Source organism: Nuphar pumila, chromosome 15, assembly GCF_984573655.1.
Source record: "Nuphar pumila chromosome 15, dmNupPumi1.hap1.1, whole genome shotgun sequence".
Classification (NCBI taxonomy): domain Eukaryota; kingdom Viridiplantae; phylum Streptophyta; class Magnoliopsida; order Nymphaeales; family Nymphaeaceae; genus Nuphar; species Nuphar pumila.
In genome coordinates this window covers 35,399,224-35,412,611 of record NC_143263.1, presented here as the reverse complement: position 1 = coordinate 35,412,611, position 13,388 = coordinate 35,399,224, and the positions used below count along the sequence as shown (strand labels likewise).

The 13,388-nt window shown below is 34.2% G+C and overlaps 1 pseudogene across 1 annotated transcript; it reads right to left on the bottom strand.

The window, feature by feature from the left end:
• Nucleotides 1–5,790: 5,790 nt before the first annotated feature.
• On the bottom strand, nt 5,791–10,495 carry LOC149815116 (uncharacterized; annotated as a pseudogene). The gene is made up of 5 exons (XR_016428126.1): nt 10,308–10,495; nt 9,148–10,144; nt 7,784–7,932; nt 6,828–6,964; nt 5,791–6,196 (listed from the first exon to the last, which is right to left on the bottom strand). The product of XR_016428126.1 is annotated as an uncharacterized LOC149815116 (transcript).
• Nucleotides 10,496–13,388: the final 2,893 nt, after the last annotated feature.

The following is a 13,388-nucleotide window of genomic DNA, read 5'->3' as shown; positions in this document are numbered from 1 at the left end:
TCGCTAAAACAGCAGTTAAATGAAACATCTTACTCTTAATTACCCCAACATTCTAGTTGTTTACCACCGGGGCTAGAGTAGCTAGTGCAAGTCACCTTGTTATGGGACGTTGCAGGTTTGAAACCCATTGGTATAGTTGTATAACTGGTAGGTCAGATTGCCTTTCAAGAAGAAAACATTTTGCCATTGCATGGGAATGAGGCAGCTTCCAATCCCACCCTGTCTCTCACACTTATCAAAACAACTTATGAAAAAATGGACATTTTCGTGTATTTTATTTATTATTATAAAATTAAGTAACGATTCTTACCTTTAGCATATTTTTATTAATTATATTTATCTACACAAAAAACATGTACTTGATAGGGTTGGCCATGGGGCCGGCCCAGCCTGGCTTGATTAGGGCCCATAGGCCCCCAGTTATAATCAGGCTCGGGTCAGCTCATCGGGCACCAGGCCCAATGGCCACCCCTAGTACTTGATTGCCCACAAGGGCTCTGCTTTCCTTGCTAGGGGAAACCAAGGTTCAAAACCCATGAGGAGCATCTATTGCGACAAGGCCGAAGGTGAGAGTACATTTTTGTGGGAGGAGGTCCTCAAGGGTTTTATTAATCAAAGACCTGCCAATGTATAGTCAGTGATGAGTGATGAGAGATCTTCCTTAGCCTGGCAAATATATAAATTATATGTAAGAACATGAAACTACTGAGTAGGTGTGGGCAACTGGCTGGGCCAAAAACTAGGTTCGGACAGGCCCAATGGAGAGCCCACGGTCTGCCCGTTAGGCCAATGGTCGGGCTGAATTTTATATATATATATATATATATATAATGTGTATAATCATAAAATATATTACAAATATATATAACATATATATATTATTTATATATGTACACAAAAATTCACACACACACACACATATATTCGGGTTTGACCAGGCAGATGGGCCAGCCCGTGTTGGCCCACGGTCGGAGCTCGGTTCTAATTTATAGGCCCAAGGAGCTTGGTTCTAATTTATAGGCCCAAGCCCAGCCCATTGCCCACCTCTACTATTAGAAATCATAGGTTCAAGCTGTATCAACTTAATTTAAGTGCATTGATGCATAGAACATGGTCTGTTTACTATAGAATGGATCTTGGATGGTTGGATCATGTTTTTTATATAATAATACAATTTATTTTAGTTATGAAGTTTAAATACATGGTGGGTTATTGACTATTGAATCCCTTCAAAAATTTGCTTACGTGTTAAAATCACGTCATCTAAAACTGTTCCTACTAAATAAAACATGTAAATCATATCCATAAGAACAGATCTAAAAAGAAATTGAGAAGTTTAAAAAAAAAAGAGTGATTTCTACTCAATAGTTCCATGCATTTATTAAATGAAGGTACTAAACTAATGAGTAGAAATTACTTTTTGCTTTAATTTTTTTATTTTTTGTATATCGAATTTTACCGATGTGATCTACATTATTTGTTTAGTAAAGAACTTGTTTTGAATCATGTGATTAAGACAAGTAATTAGGTTTTTAAAGGGTTCCAAAAATCAACGGCCCATAATGTGGCAACATTTCATAATTCAAAAGATCACATTTTTACATCAGAAAAACATGATCTAAGGCTTGATCCTTAGCAAACAAATCATGTGGTTAGATTGAGTTAATACAACTTGCATTTATGATTTGTAGCTCATTAGTTATGTACCTTCATTAGTAGTCAATATTTACCCTTTATTAAAACCTTCTATTTATACACACACCCATATATATATGGGTAAACATTTGCTAATGATGAAGGTAGGAACTATTGAGTAAAAGACATATCTTTCCATATTTTTTAGAATATTTTTCTAGATCAGACTATGGATTTGATCTACAACATTTATTTAGTAGACTATAAATCTTGAATCATGTGATTGTGGCATGTAAGCAGGGTTTTAATTAAGAGCTTCAAAAGATGTAGTTCACAATGTATCAAAATTTTATGACTAAAAAAATCATAATTTTACATTGAAAAACACAATCCAAGGTTTGATCCTTAGCATACAAACCATATTGAATACTTTGTGGTCTTGAGTTGATAAAACTTTCAATTATGAATTCCAGCTCAATAGTTTTGTACCTTCATTAGTACCAAATGTAAACCATATATATAATTTATTTAAACAAACACATGTTTTAGATCATGCAAGTGTATTGCATAAGTATATTTTTTAGACTTCAAAATTCATTGATCCACAATCTGAAAAAAGTTTACAATTGAGAAAACCATGTTTTCACATAGAAACTACTCAATCACAAGGTGAAATTCCTAGTAAAAGGGCCATGCTAAACTCATCTGTCTAAATTCAAGAACAAGAAGAACACACCACATAGAAAAACATATTCATCATGTCTCAATAGGTAAATATTTATGTCCATGATCAAACTAGAACTCTTCTTTTTCTCTGAGGAGATGCTAGATTACATCACTTATTTTTTTATATATAATCCAAGGACAAAAACATTCCTTCACCAACCGCACATTGGCTGGCCTTCAGTTGGTAAAACACTTGAGGTCCCCCTGCCCACTAGGAAGTACACCCAGCTTCAGCCTTGCGGCAAGAGATGCCACCCATGTGTTTCAAACTTATGACGTCACGTCAACTTAGTGACATTTACAAGTCACTCCTAACAAATGAGCAGAGCCCTTGTAGGCTAGATTAGGTCACTTATTTATATTTGAATTTGGATCATGGTAACAATATGCGATATATCACAATAAGTTTTGAATAAAAACCACAATACTGTCCTTTCTTTTATTCTTTTTCCAGATTTGATCTTCCAAAATAATGTGAGTTTAGGAAGAAAGCAATTTTTAAGGTATTCATTTGAGAGAATTCATGATTCCTCAATTTATTGAAAAATTTTCACCCATTTTTATAGAAGGTAATTACTTTTATTTTCACTCTGTTATTCTTCTTTTTCACGCTCTTTATTTTTCCTTTCACTATATGGGTTTGCCATGGTGAGAGGTCTAATCTTTTTAATTATGTAAAAATCTTCGCAGGTTGCACTCTACTTTCCTTATTTTTTTATTTTTCTCATGCAATTCCTTTCTGTTTAACCCTAAATTTCATGATATAATCTAAGTTTTCTTTTCAGTATTTCAATGTTTTAAGAGTTTTTATTTCTCATTTCTGTTTCACCTAAACATTTGCTGCAGTGAAAATTGCCTTCTAAAAAGCATACTTTTGCATTTTCTGTCTTTATCTAAGTTCCCATGGGTTTGTATATACACATTCTTTGTTTACATTTTTTTTTAAGATTAACTGATGATTGCAATTAATGAAAGTAATTTAGTACCTTAAATTTATTGAATTTAGTGGCAAAGGATAAGTTGCCCATGATTTGGATAAAATCTGGCCAACAAAAACTTGAGAAACTTTTGTTTTTTGAAAGAGAACAGAAAACCAAAATTGAGAAACTCACATCCATCTCTTTTAGATTCAAGTTCATTTGTCTTCAAAAGGAGTCTTTCTTCAACAAGAGATATACATCCTCCCTCAACAACACGTGCTAAATGAAAAACTATGAACAGCCACTGTTTCTCCATGTCTTTTAGAGGTTTCCTTAGTTACTGGATCAGACAATACTCTAGAGTTACCCAATATTTGCAAACTATATATAGGTTAATATTGGTTACTAATGAAGTTGCGATACTAATGAGTTCTTCAAAAAAAAAAAAAAAATTTGTAAATCAAATGTTATGGATGTTATCTACATGGTTTGTTTAGTAGGAAACTTGTTTTGAATAATATGATTATGACAAGTAATTAGTTTTTTAAAAAGGTCCAAAAATCAACAGCCTACAATGTGTCAAAATTTTATAACTCAAAACATCACATTTTTATATTATAAAGGCACAATCCAAGGCTTGATCCTTAGCAAAGGAACCATGTTCATCACATCTATGTCGCTAGATTGAGTCAATACAACTTGCACCTAAGATTTCTTGCTCATTTGTTTTGTACCTTCATTAGTAGCCAATATTTGTCATATATATATATATATATATATATATATATATATATAGAGAGAGAGAGAGAGATGGGTAGGTGCTAAATGTGTTTTTCATAGTTTTTTGGTTTATTTTTAAATTCTGAATGTGATCTATGTAATTGATTTTATAGGGATAAGCTCTCGAAGTGTTCGATACACATTAATGGGTTTTTATAAGATTCAAAAAATCAACGGTCCAAAATCTTTTTAAATTTTTTGAAGCTCTGGATATCATTTTTTCATCAAAAACACATGATCTAGGTGTGAATTTCTCGTAAATTGACCGTGACCAATACATTTATGGTGTTGAAACTGTGAAAAAAACACCGCAAGGACAGAAAAAACCCATTTAACACGCATCAATTTCGCACCTACCCATCTCTTTCTCTCTCTCTCTCTCTCTATCTATCTATCTATCTATATATATATATATATATATATATATATAGAGAGAGAGAGAGAGAGAGAGAAGGGTGTATCATTGGAGGAAAGCACACCGTTGATCGAGTGATTTGATGACCACGCATGCGTTTGAAAGAAAGACTTCAAAAGGTAATCAACTGTAAATTCTGAAAACTTGGCCTTATTATAAAAAAGATGATAAATTAAGTGTTATTTTGTAATTTACTCCTCTCAAATTCATAGTAATATTACGTTTCATTTTCATACATTCCATAAATTCAGAGCCACATTTTCGCGAGCCTTGTAGGGCGAACGACTTGTGAACTAATTTGAAACTTTGGTGTAAGGCCATATACCATGTAACAAAGATGCCCACACGATACGAAATGCGAGTATGACACGCTAGCTCAGAATTTTTTCGAAAAATTAGATACCGCGACACAATTTTTTAATTTTTAAACAATAAAAATCTATTTTTGATAATTCAATATATATAAGCACTTTTTATTAGAATATTATTAAGTATTAAGATAATATTTTAAAATGTTAAAATATTGGATGTACATGTCAGAATTGTGTCAGCGTGTCATATTGTGTCCGATACGTGTCAGCCATAGGTCATTGGATTTTCCAAACGACAATCCATTGGATCGAGTGGTGGAACCACAACTGACGAGTGACGCCCAAAACATGGTTCGACCCAAGTTGTTTTTATTAAAACCTAAACTTTCCTTTTCTCTCTCAGTTATACTTCAATCTCTAGTTTTTTTATTTGTTTTTCTTTTTCACAGCATCTTGGTGAAAATCAAGGGATTCGTCCCAATCCTTAGATTAAACTTATAACCGCGTAAACATTTAATTAAAAAAAATATTTTCAGTTTTTTGGGTTTGTGCACAGATTTTTCCTCTTTTCCTTTTTAGCGGAACCAAGAGATCGCATTTTTTTCATTGTTACTGTTTTCCTAAAAAAAAGATATGGGGTGGTGCGTTTTAATCAAATCAGAAAATGAGAGAGGATGAAAACCTGAGAGATAAAAAATAGAAATCAGAAAAATCAAAGGAAAACAACTACAAACAGATTAGAAACACGATATAAGGGGGGTTTATCTGTTAAATTTAATAAAAAGGGTCCAATATTCTATAAGTCGCAGCTCTCTCTCCTCAGATCAAGTGATACAATTGTGGCAAACCAGGTCAAAAGGAACTGGCGCATTTAAAAGAAAACCAAATAATAAATTTGTTAAATTTAATAAATTTGTTAAGAGATCCACGAAAGCATAAACAAAGACAAATACCAAATAACCAGCAAATATAAATCTCTCAATACTGAATCCAAAACTTTGAGCAACAACCAACTGCAATGTTTATCTAAAATAATCAAAATGAAAGGAAAAAAATAATCCAAAAACAAGTAAATAGATCCCTAAATAGCTAGCTACTAAAATGTTTGCTCGAGGATGACTAGATTGAAGCGCCGCAATGCAAGATTAGCCAAGACAACCTACCATGATCAAGAAACTAGAGTCATTCAAAGATAACCTAGTCAACTGATCAGCCAGGGAGTTCCCTTGCTGTTGTTGAATGCTCCGCAGGACTTCCATTGCCTCCACAACTTTTACTCTCAAGGCCTCAGGAGACTCCAGCAAGTGCAGCACCTCCAGCTGGTCCATCTCAAGTAGCATGCCAGTTACTTTGGCAGCATGGTTGCGTTCCGGCTGCTCCACAGGAGGGAAAAGACTTTCACCCAGCATCTAAAAGTTAAATTACTACCATGATCATCAAAATAATAGTTCATCAATGTGCATCAGTACGTGCTTCCTAAAACTATCGTAAAGGGCTTATGCATTTCAAAACCCTCAAATTTTATATTCTTGAAGAAACTCAACCATAAAATTCCAAACTGAAAATTGATAAGCTTATAATGAAAACTGAATGTTGATCACTCAAAGTCTTATTGATTCATTTCGCTGATAGCTCATCAACACGCATATGCTAAAAGACATGCATAAGATTTGGATCAATAACAATTCAATTTAGATCAAATCACAACCAATAAAAAGGATGCAACCAAAAATGAAATTTTAAACAGGTAAATTTGAGCCAAATAATAGCTTTCTCAATACCACATGATCACTATAGTCAAATTGAAAATGGTACATGAAAAATCATGAGAGCACAAGGTAGATATGTCCATGAGAATAGCACAAACAAGATTTAGAAATATCAACAGCATTGCTAGATCAGCTAAGAATAGTTAATACAACTGTCATTAGCAAAACCCAATCAAGAATTCCTCATAGTTCTTGTGAGAAGTTCCACCATGTCTAGTTTGCATATTGAACAAAGACAGAACAAAAAACTATAAATCTTATTAAAATTCACCTTGCAAATCCAAAATCAGCTATCTTCGTAACATAATGCAAGTCACGAGTCATAGAATAAGTAAAACACAACAACCATCTGGGGCTTCAAATCACGATGAAGAATATTGTTTTCATGAAGGATATTCAACCCAGCAGCTGTAAAACAAAAATACAATATCAAGTAGAACTCAATTGAATAACAACTGTCTATGACATGGTTTTAAAATTTCCAAATGTCATAAGACTGGTAAGCAAAAGAATCCATAAAGTTACACGAATAAAGCAAAGAGTGAATCATAATTTTACTCTACAATACATTTATGCATCTATCTCAAGTCCTTAGAATCATGCTTGTGTAAACATCTACACCATGGTTGTTGTCAGACATGATATCGTCATATTCTTCTCGATTTCATATTGTGGACCCCTATATTCCTCTAGAACAACCTGTGCTTCTTTCTCATTTAACTGCATTGCCCTAGCATAAAGGAAAGTCCTGAAAGGTAAGCAAGTGCAGAAAACTAGAACACACACACGTGCACAAAAAGACACACAGAGAGAAAGCTATTGATATGATAATTCTTGTGAGGTTCAGAGGACATAAACATATCTCCTATTTTGCCCTTAACAATTCTTGAGTAGCATATGAGACCTTGTATCAGTTAGCATAATTGATAGTACTTTTATTATAGTCATAACCTACATGTGTAAACATAACCTTTCTCAGCGATTGAGTGCATTATCAATAGCTACTTCCATCATATCGACATTCTTTTGAGCAGCAATTCCCTTGTCATAAAAGTCTAACCTCTCTTCGACCTATTATTGAAGCTTTTCACCAAAAATGTTGGTGTTGGTCTCTATTTACATGGGAGTATCAATGTCAGCCAGTACGACAGATGGAGCAACTTTGAAAAACAATTCTGATTATACAATTACAAGGCTAACTATAATATACAACAAATCAAAGCTTACCAGAAAAGTAATCTATACGGGATGCAATTGAACACTTATTTGCAAAGTATCAACACAAGCGACCCTTGTTCCGAGCAGAAGCACAACCAATAAAAGATGAATGAAAGATAAGACCATATTTAGGGGTATTTCCCCAAGTTTTCAATGCCCTGTGCATAGAAAGAGAAAGAGTGGATTCATTAGATCCTACTTATAGGGGAAAACAATTTTAAGATGAAAAATGAGATCAGTTGTTCACAAGCATCATGAGCTTGGCTTGTTATGAAATTGTCCAGACTCGGTCACTCAGCTCACAATTCATGTTCAAGAAATCAAAGACTCAGCTGGTCAAGGTCGTACCACTCATCTCTCTGTCTAAATTCCTTTCTCTGATGGTTAGGCCCTTACTGGTGGTTAAGACATTTATCTTGAGGGAAAAGGTCAGGCATCGTACACCTTTCAGTCACATATGTCCAGTCTTTTTCAAAGAAAACAAGTTATGAAAGAGAAAAAATAAAAACAAAAGCCTACAAATACAAGCACAACTATAACATGAATCTTGCAGCCTAGTGTTGGCCCGTGTTTGGATAGTTTGCACCAATGTGTGCACGTGAAAAAGAACTCAAAAAAAAAAAACATCTAACAGAAAAAAGTTGATTCAACAGTAAAGAATTTTTTCTTCTTCATGGCAGGGTGATGCAACATTGCACACACATAATTTAGGGGATATGAGCAAACCACCAGCAGTCGATGTTCATGAAAAATCTCTCTCTCTCTCTCTCTTTTATATATATATATATATATATATATATATATATATATATATATATATATATATATATATATATATATATATATATATATATATATATATATATATTGGCACTTTCAGTACAACAACAAAAAAGAGCAAAAATCAGAAAAGAATTGACTTATATTAAACGAAAGTATCAAAGATACATATTTGATCTCAAACACCACATCATTGATATCAATTAAGAAAGGCACAAAATTTTTAGGAAATAATCTGAAATAAGTCAACCCTAAACTAGTAAAAATCTAGCTACGGTGATCTTCAATTCAAAATACATGTCATTCACATCAAATACACCATAAAATCAAAGAAAAAATGAATCACGCAAAACCCCAAATTTCTAACTCTAAATCAAGGCCATAGTGATGAGGAGATGCAACGAGAGAGAGAGAGAGAGAGAGTATTGTCGCCGAGGAAGCTGCTAAACAAGCTCAAAAGAGAAACATGTGACAAACAAAATAATGATAGAATTATAGAAAGAACAATAGAAAAGGAATCACCATGCTTTTCCTAGGTTATAACCACAAAAAGAGTAAACAAGTCATACATAATGGCCACGCAAGGAGTTTACCGCTTCCAGCTGCACCCGACTTGAATTGACCCGCACAAAGGCATGCTTTGGTGGAACATTCTTCATGGGGAATACCCGCTTAATCTGCAAAACACAAAGAGAGAGGAAAATGAGATGCTTTGGTATTTACATTAACAGATGGGGAGAAGCCCAAATGAAGGAGGCGAAGCAAATACAAAAAAAAAAGGAAGAACTTAAATAAAACTCTTCTTTAACTTTCTTTTTTCTTCCTCCTATCTTAATCCTCTCATTAAGTCGATATCTCCATATTCTTAGCCGATAGATGCTTGAGGAACTCGTAGGTAGTGATCATGGTGGTGGCTGACAAGGACATTAAAGCCCACCTCGGCCCTTACCCTCTGTAGCAAGCAATCCATCCACCTTCCTTCACCAAGTTTCTGAGTGTCTGTCCCACCGTCAACCTCCTATTCACTTCCACATCCAACACCTGTAGCCTCATCTTTATGGTGTCAAGGGGCTTGGTTATGAGCGTGGCCACCCCTCCAACCACGGTCGCGCTCATCCCCTACACCACCACCACCGCCTTTGAACCAGGCTTCCACCCTCCTCCTCCACTTCCTCCTCCTTACCATACAAGAAATTAACCCCTCCCCAGATCCCTCTCTGTGTCACCAAGTAGGACGCACACCACACCGCATTGGAAGGGGCGTAGGTGAGGATCGACATCCCAAACCCTCTGTAAAGAACCCTCCATCCGCTCGTACACAGGATTGTCCAGAAGGCATTGATCCCTCCCCTGTACTTGGTCTTCAACCCTTTCCCGCCCTGAACCATCAGCCGCTGGCTCACAACATCCAGTGGTGTCCACACGAGTTGCGTCGCCACGGTGGTGCTCATCCTGGTCGCGATGTTGCTCTTGGTGATCTCCAAGGAGGTCATGTAGAGCACATGGATCGGGATGGTCTCCATGAGGGAGGTGCTGAAGCCCTTATAGAGGCCGGCGAGGCCCTCGTGGCACAGGATCCTCAAGCCGAGCCTAACTCAAGAGACATGAGATTGGGAAACAAAAAATTGTTAATAAAAAGGAGGGAAAAAAGAAGAAGAAGACGAGGAGAATAAGGAGAAAGAGGAGGACGAGGAAGTGGAAGAAGCAGACGATGTTGATGGTGAGTCGGAGAAACGAGGAGGAAGAATCTCACCCAATCTCTGCAAAGGGAGAGACGATCAATAGAAGTAGCTTTCTCTTTCGATCATTGATGTTGTAGGGAGAGCAAACGCGCAGAGACGACGGATGAGGGAGAACACAGGCACACGTATAGACGAGGAAAAAAGGTCGTGGTGAAAAATCCTTCGATCCATTATAAAGTATGGTTTTAACCAAAATCATAGTTAGTAACTACTTTTAACCATATCTATTAAGTGCAATAAAAAATATATATAATAAATACGTGTTCGTTGATCAGACTGAATGGTGAGTAAACTCAAGAACAAGGATCTGTATAACTTAAAGAATATAAACTTAAAGAGCACCACATTTACATGAGTAAGAAGGGTGTTGGTTCATTTAAAATTAATGTTTTAGGTATCAATGTCCATTGATTGATGTATTGTTTGTATCATCATGACACAAAATTTGGTTTATAGTTTAACTTTTATAAAAATAAGCTATGATGTCACCGTCGTATGGTTATGTTATTGGCAAGCATGCTTGTATTAATTTTGAGGATGTATTTGATAAAAAACATGGATTGTTTAAGCTCATTTCTCATGATTTGAATAAAGCTTTCACGTATTTTGCTTATATTGATAGTGCCTTAATTGTTGATGTGAATGTTTGATACTAAAAATTGAGATATGTTAGTTTAGATAAAATAAAAAGAATGGTTAGATTTAAATTGTTACCAAATTTTAATGAAAATTTATTTAATAAATGTGAGTCTTGTATATATGAAAAAGGGTTAGAATTTTTTTTTTCAAAAAAAAGTTATTAGAGCATCAAAACTATTAGAAATGGTTAATACGAATATTTGTAGACCTTTTAGAGTCCATACCTACGTACTTCTTTACCTTCATTGATGACTTCTCTAGATTTGGATATATATACTTGTTGTCCCACAAGTATGAGGCATTAAACAAATTTAAATAATACCATAAGAAAGTGAAAAGACAACTTGGACATAATATTAAAATCTTAAGGTTCGATCGAGGTGGTGAATATACATCGAATGAATTTAAAGAATATTATCAAGGACATAAAATTCTTTGACATACAACAATGCCTCAGACAACACAACAAAATGGTGTATTTGAGATGTATAATAGAACTCTCATGAACATGCATGGTCCGGTCTATATTGTTCAATGCATCGCAGCCTAAAGTATTCTGGGTGGAAGCTATGTGCACAACTATGTATATTCTAAATATAATACACTGCAAAGTTGTAATCTCAACTCTCTATGAACTTCGGTTTGGTAGAAAGTTAGACTTAAGCCATCTTTGAATGTGGGGTTCTGTAGCACATGTAAAAATCCTTAATCAATTAGAAATAAGTTGGATATCATGTCTATTAGATATACTTTCATTGGATATCCAACTCGATCTAATTGCTATAGGTTTTATGATCCGAATATCAGTCTCATTGAAAGCAGAGATGTTGACTTTTTATAAAATTAAAATGTCAATGATAATGCTCTCATAGATGTTGACAATGGTCTTTATGATCTCATTGATATTGATGATTCTATGAAACAGTTAGATAATGAATCAATTAAAGAGGATCATTTTGACCATCTAAGAGGTGATATACCTTCATATTCAACTCTTTCATCTTTTTATCAAACGATTATTGGTCATAAAAAGCCAAAAGTTTCTTCATCTTATTTAGATGATTACTATGTGTATTTAGTTGATGAGCTATGTTACTCGGTAGATCTGGATGAAATGATTGATAATTTAACATATGGTAAATTAATTACTTCACATGAATTATCTGACTGGATAAAAGTCATGGATGAAGAAATTGAATCTATTAAGAAAAACCATGACTAAGAATTATCAAATTTACCAAAGGGAAGAAAATGCATTAGGTGTAAATGGGTTTTAAGAAAGAAATATAAGTCTGAAGGAAACATTGATAAATTAAAAGTTTGGCTAGTGGCGAAAGGTTTTTCTCAAAGGAAATGAGTGGATTATGGAGATACATATTCTTCAGTTGCAAAATTTGCATCCATCTGGATAATTTGAGCTATTTTAATATATTATGATCTAGATCTATATTAGATGGATGTTAAAACTGCATTCTTGGATAGTGATATGAAGAAAACTATTTTTATGGTACAAACAGAAGGCTATGTTGCTAATGATAAAAAAGATAAAGTGTATAAGTTGAAAAAATCCTTATATGATATTAAACAATCGCCACGTCAATGGTATTTGAAATTTCACAAAGTCATATGTGACATTGGATATGTGGCTAATGTTCTTGACCATTGTGTATATCTATAAAAAAAGTGAGCAAATTAGTTATTTTATCTCTTTATATTGATGCTATACTCCTGAATGAAAATGACAATGATATGAATGTCAAAACTAAGACGTGGTTAAACACTTAATTTGAAATGAAAGACATGGGTGAGACGTCCTATGTTTTTGAAATAAAAATTTCTCGAGACAAGAGTTCTAGGCTTTTATGTCTAAGTCATGAGAGATATATTAACCGTATATATGTTTTTGAAATAAAAATTTCTCAGGAGTTCTAGGCTTTTATATCTAAATCAAGAGAGATATATTAACCATATACTTAAAAGGTTCAAAATGTATGATTGTAGGTCAACAGGAACTCTTGTGGCTAAAGGGGTCAAGTTGAGCAAGAATTATTGTCTTGGTGAAGGGCAAAAAAAATTGAATGTCCTTTACGCTCAAGTTTTTGAAAGCTTGATGTATGCCATGTTATGTACCAGACCAGACATTAGCTTTGTTGTGAGTCTCATAAGCCGATATTAAAGTAATTCTGGATGATCTCATTGGCAAGCAGTAAAAAAAATTATTTAGATATTTAAAAAGGACTAAAAACTTAAAATTACGTTATCAGACAAATAATTTAGAGTTAATCGGTTATTCAGATGCTTATTTTGCTAGAAGCAGAGATGATAACAAATCTACTTCAGGCTATATTTTCTTCTTAAGAGATGGTGTTGTTTCTTGGTCTTTCAAGAAATTAGGTTGTATAGCTTTGCATACACAAGAAGCAAAATATATAGCATGTAATGTGATTGATATG